Below are 16,340 nucleotides of genomic sequence, written 5' to 3' on the forward strand. Positions count from 1 at the left end.
TCCTTATTTAGATTTCCATTGTCACTTTTATTACTTAACTATTTGCTAACCGATAAGAAAAAAGTTACTGTAAAAAAAAAACCTTTAGAACATAACTTCATAAATTAAGACATCTGGTCTTTAATCAATCCATAGTCTAGTAAGTGATACAGAGTAAGATTCTAGATATTTTGACTGTTTTTCCTGGTCTTTCTTAATGATTTAAGCAGTCCTTGTGGTTTACCAGATTTTCGTGGTATCACCAACAAAATGACTAATTTCCCCCGGAAAAATAAATTAATATTTTAACCTTCAAGGAGCTCAACTTTTTATCTAAACTACTGACTCATTCAGTCCAACATCAGTGGCCAGATATAGTTCTCCCTCAACTTAATAATTTTTAAATTTACTAAGTATATGCACACAAGATCTAGCAGTAGAGACCTGGTGTTTTTTTAAGGTGAAAAAAAGTTTCTTCAGCTATCATTATGTATATAAAGCCCTGGACTTCACCAGGCTGTAGTAGAAAAAGTTGTGCATGTGCTGTACTACACTGATACACGGTTGTAAGAAAGATGCAGAAAGATGATGGACATCGTAGAGACAGAATGGTGATGCTGTAACAGAAACACAGTGTAATCCGGTGCTACAAGCTCTTAATGCTCCACCACTGTTAACTGTTGGACTTTGATCCTGGCCTACTGCTCCTTAAGAAGAGCCAAAGGCAATGCTTCCATCTTTGCAGACAGAGATATGGTATGCACCCTGCAGGTGGCACATAACCTTTTTCTTCCCCTATATTGAAGTATCACAGAAAGAGCAAAAGCAAGCAATCTCAGCTGTGAAGGTCATGCAAACTTACCACACCCCAGGAAGTTAGAAAGAACCAAAAAGACAGTCTTCCTCCCTTCTAAACTCTGTGTGAGCAGATGCCCTGACTCGATCAGCTACTACAGTTCACAAACAAGTTCCAGAAGATAATGCCACAAATTTCTTTATCCTACACAAGTGGGAATGTACAAAAAACTCCTGAAGAACTAACATCCTAGTTTCATCCTTCTTGAAAGTGGTTCTTAGACTCCAGTTAAAAGCAGAAGTATTATTTCATAAGAGCCTTGAGAAACCTTTCTGAAATGGTCCAAAAGACATGGAAAAGTAGGAAATTTCAAAATAAAACACTAGGTCAACAACTCAATTTTTTTAACTGGCAACTACCTGAACCTATATAAATCACATGGGACTGCAGTTCACGTAGCTTTTAGCATCTATGTTAAGCATACCTTCCTAAAATGCCCGCAACAAAAGATAAGCATTTAGACTACAATTTCAAGTAAAAACACTGTTTGGTTTGCCACACACATACTTCTAGGGAATCAAATCCCTGGAGAACAATGCTTACTTGTTAAAAACATTGGATTAGAAAAATTAAAGATAAGTTTGTGACCTTTACAAATTTATCAGTCTTTTAATTATGTGATCAAGGTTTTGAAGGTATACAATTTCACTATACAAACAAAACGTGTGTCATTTAAATGACTTATCTGTAAAACATCCATTCCAAACCCTATTTTAGTCTTGCTGCATATGCAGAGGTAAACTCAAGCTAATCTCTGAAAAAAGCCATTGTCTGCAGGTGTTAAATCAGGAAAGCTTATTAGAAGAAATAAGAAGATAACCATTAAAAGCATAAGCAGTATTTTTCAAACCTACGCAAATCAGCCAAAACACAAAAACCTATTTTTTTCCTTCAACCAGGTTGTTCGATGGGTAATTAAGTGGATAGGAGACTATGGATACAATATTTACGTAAGTAACAGTTCAACCTTCAAAGAAAGTTGATATCAAGGCAAATTATGGAATCTCCAACCACATTAAAACCACACGTTCAAATGATGAGATACAGTGAAATAATCAATTTAGCCTTCTGAGGACCCCTCTATTCTATGTTTTACTTTGTCTTACTAAACCTAGCTACCATAAATCACATGGGCTACAGGAAGAATAAAGAAGTTTTGAAATAAAATATTACGTTATGCAAAGATCCACACATAAAAATGCAAATATGTGTGTTGCAGAAATATATATTTAGTTCCAATACGTTAAATACCTTGCAACTGTATTACTTACAAATATTCTTGTAAGTCAGTATTGTGTCTTCACAAGACACGTTTTAAGCTATTTTAGAAGATGCAAATACCAAGCAGAAGATGAACACGTAACAGCTTTCAATTACAAGCAGCTGTCTGCTTCTGTTTAAACACTGTATTTCCTTGATTTGGGTCAATTTCACTTTTTATCCCACTATTACAGCAGCGGGTCTGATGTGTGCACACTGGAGCCAAACAGGCAAACCTTCTCAGACAGGTCGCAATGGGTAGCCCATGCAGGGCTCCGGGAGGAAAGGAAAAGGTGACTGCATAACTGCAGTGAGCATTTGACACAGTGGAGGAAAATACATAGACTAGAACCCGATTAGCAGTATTGCAAAACCAAAGGCTTCTTTGGTTCCTATTGAAGTCTATGCAACTATTGAAGAACTCATAGCATGACTCCCGTTTAAATGGCTCACCGATCTAAGGAAAGGAAATGCAAGTCGCCTGTAAAACACCTTTCACAACTAAAAACATTCAACTCAAGATTCCTCTGTCATTTGTCAGAATCTCATCACATAAAATGAAATTGCAAATTGAAGATATTAAAATTGAATGTTAAGACCAGATCCTTAGACCAAACTGTTAAAGATTGTATTTTTCCAGTCAAAATCAAAGCATAGTGTTTAACTATTCCTTCCCCATTTATCTGCATCCTTCCTCTTTCCTCCTCCTCCCACTCCTCAAATCTGAGGATTATCGTTATTTTTATTCTTTGTTGTTCTTGTAGTTTATAACACTTGTTGCACATCTTCCATGTTTCCAAGAATATTAATCTTTCCTTTTGATGAGACGATGCCTCTTGAATCTTCTGCATTCCAAAACTTTTCTTTACACCGTCACTCAAATGTCACCTTATTTATCTTTGCTCTTTTTTCCCCTCTTTCACCCATTTCACCCACTCACCAAAATAGCTACATTTTCTTACCCATCAGTTGCTCATTCATTCATTTCCACACTTCCCACAATGCCTTTTTTCCCATACTTAAAATATAAATGTTATTAGCATATATTCTTGAATCAATAGATACATTGAGGTCTTTTAAATATTTATCACGGTAGAAGAATTAGGCACATTATTCCTGACAATCCTTGTATTTGTCCAAGGTGAATCTCAGCCCACTGATACCACAAAGTGCTTGCAAAAGGAAAAGTCCAACAAGCACACACCTTATGCTGCCAATAGGACTTTATGTCAGAAAATTATCCATCTTGGAACTGGATAACTTGCGGCCTTCTCTAACCACAGAGACTGAAGCCTCAGACAACTGTTTCAGCATTAAACTGGAGGTGACGATCTCAACATCTATCTTTTGCAAAGCCAATTCCATGATTGAAACTCATAAAAACACACTCAAACACCTGCTAACACAGCTCAAAAAATTTGAATGCAAACCCCTCACTTATTCATTCCAATAACTACAAATAAATTAGTATGTTGTAAAATATGGGGTATATAAGCTTTTTTCTAGACCAAGCCTGTATACAAATACTGAGACATCCCATGTGACTTCAGGTAAAAAACCAAAAATACTCTCTATCTGTAAAAGACAATTTTGGTTATGCTGAAGCAGGTCCATGAAGAAACAGTGATCCTTAAAGAGATGTCAGTAAGAAAATGCTATTTGCCAGCATCTTTGCAAAAACATTTTTGCATCAGGAATTAGAATTCATGAATTAAAAGTCAAGTCCCATATCAAAGCAAGCATAGACCGAAGTGTTATAACACAAGATAAGCATTATGTTTTTAAGACAAAGTAGATAATGGCTTATCCTATTTAATGAAAAGCAGAATATTTTATACGAAGTAGTTGCAAGTAAGAACACAAAAGTTGCATTCCAAAAAACAGGCTGAGATGTGCAGATTTAAAATAAGTACATCTTTAGCAGATGTGGAAACAGTTTCTCAGAAGTACCTGGGCATCTAATTGATACTACAGGTTTGTCCAAGTTGTTTTGGAACATTGATCTAATTAATTTTTCAATTTCCTAATCAGTATGTTGATAAATACTGAAATATCAAGTATGTAACTATTAGATATTGTTAAAACTTCATAAAACAATTAAAATTATTTTTAAAAATTCTTAAAATGCTGTTTCATATACTTGAATGAAACACAATTGCCATCCAAATTCAGTTTGACACACATCTCAGTCATGTATTAAAGAAATTTATAGTTTTGGTATGCATTTTGTAAATACTCATTGAATCAATGTTAAAGAACCACTAGCTTACACAGAATGGAAGATAACTTTTTGATTACCAAGCAGTGGTAAATGGAGTTCATTGAAATTAGACACTCCTGGACTGTCATTTTAAAGCTTGACTAAAATTGGGTACTCAATTTCATTAAATCACTACACTGCAGAAAACAGCAAAGCAAAGGCCACATTAGCAGTCAGCTGTAACAGTCACATTCATTGCAACTTCAATGGGAAGAACCCTAAAACAGGGTAAGAAGTAGAAAAGGTAGCAGGCCTGAAGCACAGAGTGTGAGTGCAGGTTCTCCTACATAGACACCAACTGGTTCCAGCAAACAGTAATGTTGCCCCCCAGTGTTCAACATTACTTCTTTTAGGAATCACTCCTAATTAACATCTCCACCAGTCTCCTTAGACATGCTCAGTTATAACATCACTGAAGCAGAGAATAAAATATAAGCCTCAGGCTAGGTATTCAACATAGAACAGACAATTAGAGACAAGGATTTCAAACTTTTTGTTGTTTAAAAAAAAGTGAGGTTTTTTCCATAAAACTGCCGTAAGAGTACATGCTTATCCTGCTGCTTTTTGGCTTTTTGTACCCAAAATCTATTTTATAAAGCTTTACAAGTTACAGCTTTGACAACTCTTACTGGACGAATCCATTACTCAGAATCTCAAAAACCATTACTCAGATTCACAGGTAGCAAATGGTAGTTTTCTAAGATGCAAGAACAGACTATTACATACTTTTTTTTTTTTAAAGTGTTGGGACTCCTAAGGCTAATGTCATAAATTAAACTGAGTTCCAACTGATAAAGTCTTCAGTCTGTCAGGAAGGCTATCAATGTTAGTAACTCTGGGCTTGAAACCTTATGAAAATAAATGGACAAGAGTGCTCTTGCCAAAACACAATGAAGCTTGCAATAAAAGCTTTATTATTTAAGCAAAGCTAGAATCACAAAAATGACTGTGTCTGGGTCAGAAAACACACCAAGAATAAAACCACTGATTTTAACTAGGCAGTTGTCCTATAACCAAGAAAAAAGTACCCATGAGACAAATGCACAATGCCTAAAGAGGCAAAATAATGAACTTGCATTTCAGTGATTTTATTCTAAACATGGTCTGAAACCTGTTTATATGGTCTGTATTCACAGCTTTTCCATTAGAAACTTAAAGATACATTTTATGTCAAGTATAACAAAACTGCTTAGCAAAAATCATTACAGATACCAGTACAATAATTCACATAGCCAATACAAAAATAGACTACAATAGAAAAGTATGTGTTAAAAAAAACAATATTGTTGTAAAGCTCCAAGAAGAAAATATCAAAGTTCAAATCACAGATTTGAATATGTCAGTACCACTAACTATACAACAAGAAGAGAGACAATATTGACCATGCAACAACGGACCTCAAATTAACTGAAAATTAATCCCTAGGTGATTAGAAAAACATTCACAGCAACTGAAAGATCTAAGTTGGTTCCTAAATAGAGGGCTAATCTCTTGAGACAAGGAAAATAGGAAAAAATAAGCTTTTCTAATATCAACTAAAAAAAGATTCTAACTTAGGCATTTTCCTATCTCTCTAAGAGTTCTTCTCCATCTCTTCCCTTCCTTGAATGGCTATAAAGTACATCTATTGAGATGATAGCCTCAAACTTGGTACCTATTACACGCTGTAATCACCACCAACTCTCCAACTTCATTTTATCCTTCCCTCCCAACACATTCACAGTCATCACAGTCTCACTAAAAAACCTGTCAGAGAATCCATGATGGATGTGCTTCCAACTATACAATCTAGCAATCTTGTAACAGCTGTATGACTCCATACCAGGAAAAGGTACTCCACAGTATCTTTAAGGACTCATTTCACAGGCCTGCAGCTGGGTCCTTTGGTTACAGGACAAGAGATACCCTCTTCTATTTTACAGAACGGTATTATTGGTTTTTATCTTTGTTTTGTTTAGGTTTCACTGAAATACAGAAAACTGTGGCATCTTGCCATTCTGTCACATGGTGCCACAGAATCATAGAATACTTTGGGTTGAAAGGCATCTTTAAAGGTCATCTAGTCCAACCCCCCTGCAATGACATCTTCAACTACATCAGGTTGCTCAGAGCCCCATCCAACCTGACCTTAAAGAACGTTTCCAGGGATGGGGCATCTACCACCTCTCTGGGAAACCTGTGTCAGTGGTTTACCAGCCTCATTGTCAAAAATTCTTCCTTAGATGTAGTTGAAATCTGCCCTCTTTTAGTTTAAAACCATTACCCCTTGTCCTGTCACAACAGGCCCGGCTAAAAAGTCTGTCCCCATCTTTCTTAGAAGCCCCCTTTAAGTACTAGAAGGCTGCAATAAGGTCTCCCCGGAGCCTTCTCTTCTGCAGGCTGAACAACCCCAACTCTTCCAGCCTGTCCTCACAGGAGAGGCATACCATCCCTCGGATCATTTTTGTGGCCCTCCTCTGGACTCACTCCAAAAAGTCCATGTTTTTCCTGTGCTGAGAGCTCCAGAGCTGGACACAGTATCACAGAACCACAGCATCACTAAGGTTAGAAAGGACCTTCAAGACCATCAAGTCCAACTGTTAACCTAACGCCACCATGTCCCGAAGCACCACATCCGCACGTTTTTTGAATACTTCCAGAGATGGTGACTCCACCACTTCCCTGGGCAGTCTGTTCCAATGCCTGACCACCCTCTCAGTGAAGAAATTTTTCCTAATATCCAATCTAAACCTCCCCTGGCACAACTTGAGGCCATTTCCTCTCATTCTGTCACTAGTTACTTGGGAGAAGAGACCAACACCCACGTCGCCACAGGTAGTTGTAGAGAGCGATAAGGTCTCCCCTCAGACTCCTCTTCTCCAGACTGAACAACCCCTGTTCTCTCAGCCACTCCTCATAAGACTTGTGCTGCAGACCCCTCATTGCCCTTCTATGGACATGCTGGAGCACCTCAACATCTTTCTTGTAGTGAGGGGCCCAAAACTGAACACAATATTCAAGGTGCGGCCTCACCAGTGCCGAGTACAGGGGCACGATCACTTCCCTACTCCTGCTGGCCACACTCTTTCTGATACAGGCCAGGATGATGCTGGTCTTTTTAGCCACCTGGGCACACTGCCAGCTGTCAACCAGCACCCCCAGGTCCTTTTCCGCTGGGCAGCTCTCCAGTCACTCCTCCCCAAGCCTGTAGTGTTGCATGGGGTTGTTGTGACCCAAGTGCAGGACCCGGCACTTGGCCTTATTAAACCTCATACAGTTGACCTCGGCCCATTGATCCAGCCTGTCCAGATCCCTCTGTAGAGCCCGCCTACCCTCCAGATCAACACTCCCAGCCAACCTGGTATCATCTGCAAACTTACAGTAATCCAGGTGGGGTCTCCCCAGAGCGGAGTAAAGGGGCAGAGTCACCTTCCTTGACCTGCTGGCCACGCTGCTTTTGATGCAGCCTATGATACGGTTGGCCTTCTGGGCTGCAAGTGCACATTGCCGACTCATGTCCAGCTTTTCCTCCATCAGTACCCCCAAGTCCTTCTTGGCAGGGCTGCTCTCAATCCCTTCCTCCCCCAGCCTGCATTGATACTGGGGGATTGTCCCGATCCAGGTGCAGGACCCCATACTTGGCCTTGTTGAAACTCATGAGGTTCACAGGGGCCCATTCCTCAAGCTTGTCCAGGTCCCTCTGGATGGCTTCCCGTCCCTCAGGTGTGTCAACCAGGTACTACTCAGTTTGGTGTTAGCTGCAAAATTGCTGAGGGTGCACTTGATCCCACTGTCTATGTCACTGATGGAGATACTAAACAGCACTGGTCCCAGTACAAACCCCTGAGGGACACTACTCGTCCCCAGTCTCCATCTGGACATTGAGCCTTTGGCCACTACCCTCTGGATGCGACCATCCAACCAATTCCTCATTCACCCAACAGTCCAGCCATCAAATCCGTATCTCTCCAATTTAGAGAGAAGGCATTGTTGGAGGCCTGTGTCAAATGCCTTACAGAAGTCCAGATAGATGACATCGATAGCTCTTCCCTTGTCCACTGATGTAGTCACTCCACCATAGAAGGCCACTAGATTGGTCAGGCAGGACTTGCCACTGGTGAAGCCATGCTGGCCATCTCAAATCACCTCCCTATCCTCCACATGCTGTAGCATAGCTTCTAGGAGGATCTGCTCCATGATCTTCCCAGGCACAGAGGTGAGGCTGATGGGTCGGTAGTTCCCAGGGTCCTCCTTACTACTGCACTACTTTTTTAAAGTGGGTGCAATGATTCCCTTTTTCCAGTCTCCAGGGACTTCACCTGACTGCCATGACTTTTCAAATATCATCGGGTGTGGCTTGGCAACTACATCAGCCAATTCCCTCAGGATTCTCATCACTACCAGAACCTGTGGATGTCACTGAAGCAACAATCTCAGCTACCTGTAAGCAACCAATTTAATACAAATCAAGATTGTGTAAATCTTCCAATTGTATTTTAATAATGACCTTCACAAATTTCACCAGTATTCTCTTTCCACTGAAAAGATGAATGTTCATAAAATTTAGTTGTAGTAAAGTAGTGTCATCCCTACATCATTACTGCAATTACTTGTGACAAAAATCTAACCAGTATTAGCAGGGATGCAAGGCCTAGTAAGACAGAAGGAGCAAGTACGCAAAACAGATAAGGATTTGTTCCATGTGTTACATATTTAAGCAGTGGCAGGCAGGGTGAGGGGAAACCAAAGAGTATGTTTTCAAAACTAGGGGATTTAAAATTAAAGGATTATGACTTCAATCTGTTCCAGCAAGCTCATGAACAAGAAACACAAAAAAACAAACAGTAGTTAAGACTGAAAGGTATAATTCTAGAAAACATTTTTCACTCCAGTTTAGAACTGAAACACTGGTTTTAAAACATCTTTCAATTCATCATTTATGTCTTTTCTGTTTAGATATGGAGTAGTTTCCTACAAGAAATAAGTAAATTAGGACTATTCAGCTTGAGGAAGGCATCCAAGGAAAAAATATGAGACCTGTAAAATTATGGGTGGTACAGACAAAAATCAACAGCTCTTGAAATGTAAGAGCTAAGGGGTATCACATTAAAGCGGGAGAAGATAGGTTTAAAAATAAATACTACACAATTAGTTTTGTAATTCCTTCCCACAGGAATATATGCTAAAACACATTTTACGTATGTTGAAAAGCAGCAGAGAATTTCATTGGAGGGGGGGAAGAAGAAATGCATTGACCAAGAAGTCTCAGGCCCATGTTCTGCTAGTGGCTAGAGCAGCATTATGAAAAGGCTTCATTACATGTCTTCCCTGCTCTTAAAACTCTTCCCTATGCACCCACTCTTGAAAAACAGTATACTGGGCTAGAAGGATCTTTAGTGCAACTTGGCATAAGCAGTGCATCCTAAGCCAACATATTTTAATAAAAATAATCAAAATTCTCCTGTAAAAGGAGATGCTTGCAGTCCCAAAATAATAAAATAAAATCTCCAGTGAAAGAGGCAAAATTAAATACTGTTGAGGAATTAACAGTTGTACTGACAGACTCAGGCTACTTATTATCCCAGGGCATGTGCAAATTTCATTGTGGTAAATGCAGCACCAATCTCCTACCATTTATTTTCTTGTAGTGGACTCAACGCATGGGTTTAAACGCATATCACACCACATTCACAGACAAAACAGAATCTTACTTTAGACAGTTGTTTAACTCAGCACTTACTGACAAAGAATGCAGAAGGCCATGCACGTGATGTTACATAGAAAAGATGTGTTGGGTCTGGCCGAGATGGAGTTAATTTTAGTTAAGTTAGTCTGAAGCAACTTCCCCTAAAATGCATATCATGTGGGCATTGAGTCCTCTGCACAACTTTTGTTTCTTTTCAGAATCCCTGGTACTGACAGCTGATGTGGGATCTTTTCTCATTCTGATAGAGTTTATCTGAAAAACAAGATGACCATGTTCCAAAGAAGCAAAGTATCAACAAAGACTGATAGAATAGATAGATAGCTAAGATAGCTGATGGAACTGATAGATAGCTAAGTATCAACAAAGACTGATAGAATCCTGACATACCCAGCCCTCTCCCACTAACACTATCGCATCACTGGGTTACCAATAGCTTACCTGCATTAGCCAAAGGACTAAGTTAATGCCTAAGTAACACTGATCTCAGTAAAACATCTTGAATCTTGTCATGCTACAGGTTTCAGAGAAAGAAAGATGAAGGTCCCAATTGGCACCCATAAGCTAACTGTAAACACATATACAAAAGAATCATAGATTCATAGAATGGTTTGGGTTGGAAGGGACCTGAAAGATCATCTAGTTCCAACCCCTCTACCATGGGCAGGGACACCTTCCATTAGACCAGGTTGCTCAAAGCCCTATCCAACCTGGCCTTGAACACTTCCAGGGACAGGGCAGCCACAACTTCTCTGGGTAACCTGTGCCAGTGTCTCACCATCCTCACAGTGAAGAATTTCTTCCTTATATCTAAACCTAAATTTACCCTCTTTCAGTTTAAAGACATCACCCCTTGTCCTAGTGCTACATGGCCTGCTAAAAAGTCCCTCTCCAGCTTTCTTGGAGGCCCCCCACAGGTACTGGAAGGCTGCAATAAGGTCTCCCCGAAGCCTTTTCTTCTCCAGGCTGAACGACCCCAACTGTCTCAGCTTGTCTTCATAGGAGAGGTGCTCCAGCCCTCCAATCATCTTTGTGGCCCTCCTCTGAACTCGCTCCAACACATCCATGTCCTCCTTATGTTGGGGGCCCCAAGAGCTGGATGCAGTATTCTAGGTGGGGTCTCAGCAGAGCTGGGTAGAGGGGGGAGAATCAGCTCCCTTGACCTGCTGGTCACACTTCTTTTCATGAAGCGCAGGATGCAGTTGGCTTTCTGGGCTGCAGGAACACAGTGCTGGCTCATGTTGAGCTTCTCATCAAGCAACACCCCCAAGTCCTCCTCCACAGAGCTGCCCTCAATCCATTCTCCTCCCAGCCTGGATTTGTGCTTGGGACTGCCACGACCCATGTGCAGGACCTTACATTTGGCCGTGTCGAACTTCATGAGGTTCACACAGGCCCACCTCTCAAGGTCCCTCTGGATGGCATCCCTTCCCTCCTGCATGTCAACTGCACCACTCAGCTTGGTGTCATCAGCAAACTTGCTGAGGGTACATTCAATCCCACTGTCCATATCACCGACAAAGATGTGAAACAGCACCAGTCCCAATACCAACCCCTGAGGAACACCTCTTGTCACTGGTCTCCACTTGGACATCAGGCCGTTGACCACAACTCTTTGAGTGATGCAGCCAATTCCTTATCCACTGAGTGGTCCATGCGTCAAATCCATGTCTCTCCAATTTAGAGACGAGGATGTCATGTGGGACAGCGTCAGATGCTTTGCACAAGTCCAGGTAGATGACATCAGTTGCTCTTCCCTTATCCCCAAATGCTGCAACCCCATAGTAGAAGGCCACAAAGTTTGTTCAGGAACGATTTGCCCTTAGTGAAGCCATATTGGCTTTCACCAGTCATCTCCTTATTTTCCATATGCCTTAGTACAGATTCCAGGAGGATCTGTTCCATGATCTTGCCAGGCACAGAGATGAGAATGACTGGCCTGTAGTTCCCCAGGTCTTCCTCTTTTCCTGTGTTTTAAAAATGGAGGTTATGTTTCCCCTTTGCCAGTCAGTGGGAGCTTCACTGGACTGCCACAACTTCTCAAATGGATAGTGGCTTACAGCAACCTCCTCTGCCTGTTCCCTCAGGACCTGCGGATGCATCTCATCAGGTCCCATGGGCTTGTGTACCTTCAGGTTCCTTAAATGGTCATGAACCTGCTCTTCTCCTACAGTGGGCAGTTATTCATCCTCCCAGTCCCTGCCTTTGCCTTCTGTGACTTGGATAGTGTGGCTCCAACCACCAGCTGCTGGTCAAGACTGATACAAAAAAGTAACTGAATAACTTTTTATAATTTTTATTTATTTATTTTTAAATCTGTAAGGCACAAACACATTGTGTGGTCGCAAGAGAAATAACAATCCTTGTGGAGTGTCTTGCAAAATTACAAGTTACTGGAACTGTTTTTCATAATCCGTGCAGAAACTGCTCAGCCAAAGAAACATTGTTACTGGATATTTTTTGATTATACACGGCTTGATGAAATGAGAAAGAAGTTCCAGGTAGCAACCTTTTGATGTCGAGTAAGGAGACTTCTCCAACACATAACTGAATCTATTTCCATGGCTTTGTAGACAATCTTGATATCTTCTAGATACAAAACAGAAATAAATTCCTTAGCAAAGAAAGGTACCTAGCATATAAAATCAATTTCACAAGGGATATGAGGTTCAGCTAAGAGATATCCCTTCATTCTCTGACTGATCGGGTCTTGCAAGAACACAACAGATTTGCAAATCGTAGCTAACAGGCTTAGCTGACTGAAACAACAATGGCACCTAAGCTTCCACACACAGTCACAAGCAGGGTCACAAGCACTTCATCTCGCTCCTCTCCTCCCCTCTCCCCCCTTCAACTACATTTGAATCTCCGTCACCAAGGAATTAGGAGGAAAACAACAGAGAACACAGACTGACACTTAAGTAGACTGGCTGCACGCTCCATTTGAGCCCTCAATTAAAAAACTGATCCCACAGAAACAGATCCTCAAGAAGGACATGAAGGGCAGACTATAGGTCCTATTTATATCATCTAAACCAATGAAATGCCCATTTCTCATTTGCCAGAGAGTGCTCATAGAATCATGGAATGGTTTGGGTTGGAAGGGATCTTTAAAGATGATAATGTTCATTCACCCCTGCCATGGGCAGGGACAGCTTTAACTTTCAGGTTGCTCAAAGCCCTGTCCAACCTAACCTTGAACACTTTCAAAGATGGGTCATCTGCAAGTCCTCTGGGCAACATATTCCAGTGTTTCACCACCCTCACTGTAAAAAATTTCTTCCTCATATCTGATCAAAAACTACCCTCTTTCAGTTTAAAACCATTACCCCTTGTCCTGTCACTATAGGCCTTGGTAAAAAGTCTTTCTTAGAAGCTCTTATAAGCTTTCTTTCAAGTTATTTATTTCAATAAAGGAATCTTCTGATAGGCAAATTAATATTTATCTGCTGCTCACAAAGGCTGATCTATTTCATGACACAAACTCAGATTTCTTCTTTATGGAAGTAAAGCAACAGAGTCATGTTGTCATTCACCTGTACATCATAATCCTGAACACAAGACAAATGCCTGGCACATGCTCCTTACCAAAGGTACACTGTATTGGTGTGCAACCTCTTTCTATAGTGTTGATAGGCCCATGTTGCTCTGGCTACATGACTAAGCTTTCCAAATTAGCAGAAAAATGACAACCAACTCGGAAGAAAAGGCTTATTAAATCATATGGTCCTGCCATTGTTTTGTGGAAAAAGGAACCTCAGCAGAACTGTGCCAGCAGCACTCTGAGAGTATGTGATCTTGAGGACATATAAGACTGCAGTTTATCTCGGCATAGAGGGACCAGAAATTATGCCTGCTACAAGCGGCCATGCATATGGCTGCAGTTGGATCACTGACCCAAGCTGACCTCAGGATAGCAAGCTAAGATCAGCAGCAAGATGAGTATCTTCACAGCTAAGAATCAGTCCCAAGCAACAAAGGCCCTGACCAACAGCAGTGCAAAGCATGTCCATGGTAGCATGCCACTACATTGGTTGTAGCCAAGGTTTCTGGAACTTCATACTGATATGCCTAATAAATCTGGTGAGACCTGAAAGGGGTGCAAGACTGGCTTCACAGAAGTCTGTTTTAGAAGCTGAATTTCTTGTTAAGAGTATAATGAAGCCTGACCATTAACTTTTCTTTAGATGCATATGAAAGAGACTTCGGGAAGGGGATGGGGAAGAAGAATTCCATCCTGAGGGACCTGGAAAAAAAAAATATCAGGGTTTAGGTGGCTTACAAAGGCATATTAAAAATGAGTTTTAGAAATTATAGTAATACTGTGATCTGTGAGAAAGGAATGACCCTAAAATAGAGCTGGTAAAAAGAAATGAGGAAACCATAATTGCACACACACAGGGTAGAGATATTTTGAGGACAACTTCTACAACAGATGGTGGTTATATCAAACACAGGCTTTCTGCCTGTGTTTTAGGAAAAACAATGGTGTATTTTGAAAAATTAAAATCTGAAAACAATTCTCAGATTGACCTGCTTTTTTTTTTTTCCCCAAGTTGTAGAGAGATTATAGCAAGAAAAAAAAAATTATCTTCCAGCATCACAATTCTAAAACCTAGCCTATCTTTCTGTTTAAAAGGATTTCTTGATGTCTCACTAGAATGGACTGAAGTTTTAGAGCATATCTTTCACAGTGATAATATAATTTAAATTTGGAATGGCATCACTCAGTTACATTGATCTATCAGTAGATCCTCTTTTGTCAAAAGCTGATCCAAACAGCTGAGCTTCTAAATGGTCTCCCCTTCTATGTTAGGAGTCTGACATGCAGTCACAAATTTTCACTTTTAAGGACAGCATTATGTAGACCCCATTTCAACATTAATCTTAATACCAATTATTGTAGTTTCATCAGCAGTCAACTATGGAATATACTGTTGCTGTCAAGCTGAAAAAATTCTGATGCACGAACCTCACAGCAGCTCAGGAATTAGTGGTCACCAAACTATATAGTTATTAAAATAAATAAGCTATTCAAATAAAAAAAATTATCACAATAAAGACAAGATGGAACTTCTTTTCTGCTTTCACCAACCACAAATAAAGCACCTAAGCAGAAATCTCATGGACTTATGACTGGCAACACTAGATTCAGGCCTCAAAATACACCAAGACTACCATAACAAACGAGTATTTTCATGAAATAAATAAATAACTTCTTTAACCAAACCTTAGTGCAGTACAGGCACACATTCTTACAGCAAGAATGTTATTTCAGCCAGAAAAGAGGAATATACCAAGTAATTTTGGAACATAGCTTTCTAAATACTGAAATTGAGAAATTACTGAATGTTGAAGGGTTTTTTTCCCCTCCATCTTTTCCTTCCCATAAGCCATTTATTCAAGCTAAAGAAGGAGCCTTCATAGGCTCATAGGTGCCTTTTAGCACTTATAATAAATATTTTAACTTGTTGATGAATGTAAGAGTTCCACAAGATTTTTAGGACTGTACTTGAACATTTAAAATCAATCTGAAATTCAGTTGGTAATCTGAGTGTGCAAGATACATGTTAACAGTACAAGACCTTACAAGACCTTACCAATCAGTAGTGGTTCTTTGGGTAAGGAAATATTTAAAAGGGTTTGAAGGATGTCTTTTACATTAATGACCAAGAAATTTGGAAGAGATTTTTCAAAAATGTATAAATCCCACTTTTCAAAGTCACTCTGGTACCTAAATCTGCCCTCCTCAATAAAACTTAACTTCTGAAGAGCTCCAGTAATGTTCAAAACACAGTGCTTGGATTATCTCCACCACATAATTATTTCCTCCACTAATTACTTTGCAGAAGATGGCCTATCTAACATATCAGATTTCATGAAGGGGGAGGAAGAAGTAAAAAAAAAAAAAAAGTTCTTAAATACAGAAAAGGCAACTAAGACATCCGGAAAAAGTCATACGCATTTACTTTTCCTTTAAAAATAAAAAGGTTGTATTTGCATCTATGTTGCTCTATTAAGATGCATATTTATTTGATTTGTATAGATCTACAAGTAAAACATTTTCCCATTGTTATATTAGATGCTATTTAGACACAGTTAAAAATGTTCATTGAGAACATCCCTTTAAGAAAAATGTATAGCAATTAAACTTCATGACCACAAAGACTTTTTTCATTAGAACTTCTTTGCATAGTTTCTCATATGCTTTTAAAACTCCTGTTTTTTCCTTCAACAGTATATAGGCATGCAGTCAAGTATGTTTTTGATGTTCAGAAGTCATGAAGGAAGGTAGAAATGCA

At 39.8% G+C, this 16,340-nt stretch overlaps 1 protein-coding gene across 4 annotated transcripts in view; it reads right to left on the reverse strand.

Moving 5' to 3' along the window:
• Positions 1 to 16,340, reverse strand: part of NBEA (neurobeachin) — a gene marked incomplete at its 3' end in the record, with an annotated part of 516,829 nt that overhangs the window by 481,563 nt on the left and 18,926 nt on the right. The gene's annotated exons all lie outside the window — the stretch shown is intronic.

This window comes from Phaethon aethereus (assembly GCF_964289735.1).
Source record: "Phaethon aethereus genome assembly, chromosome: 1".
Lineage (NCBI taxonomy): Eukaryota > Metazoa > Chordata > Aves > Phaethontiformes > Phaethontidae > Phaethon > Phaethon aethereus.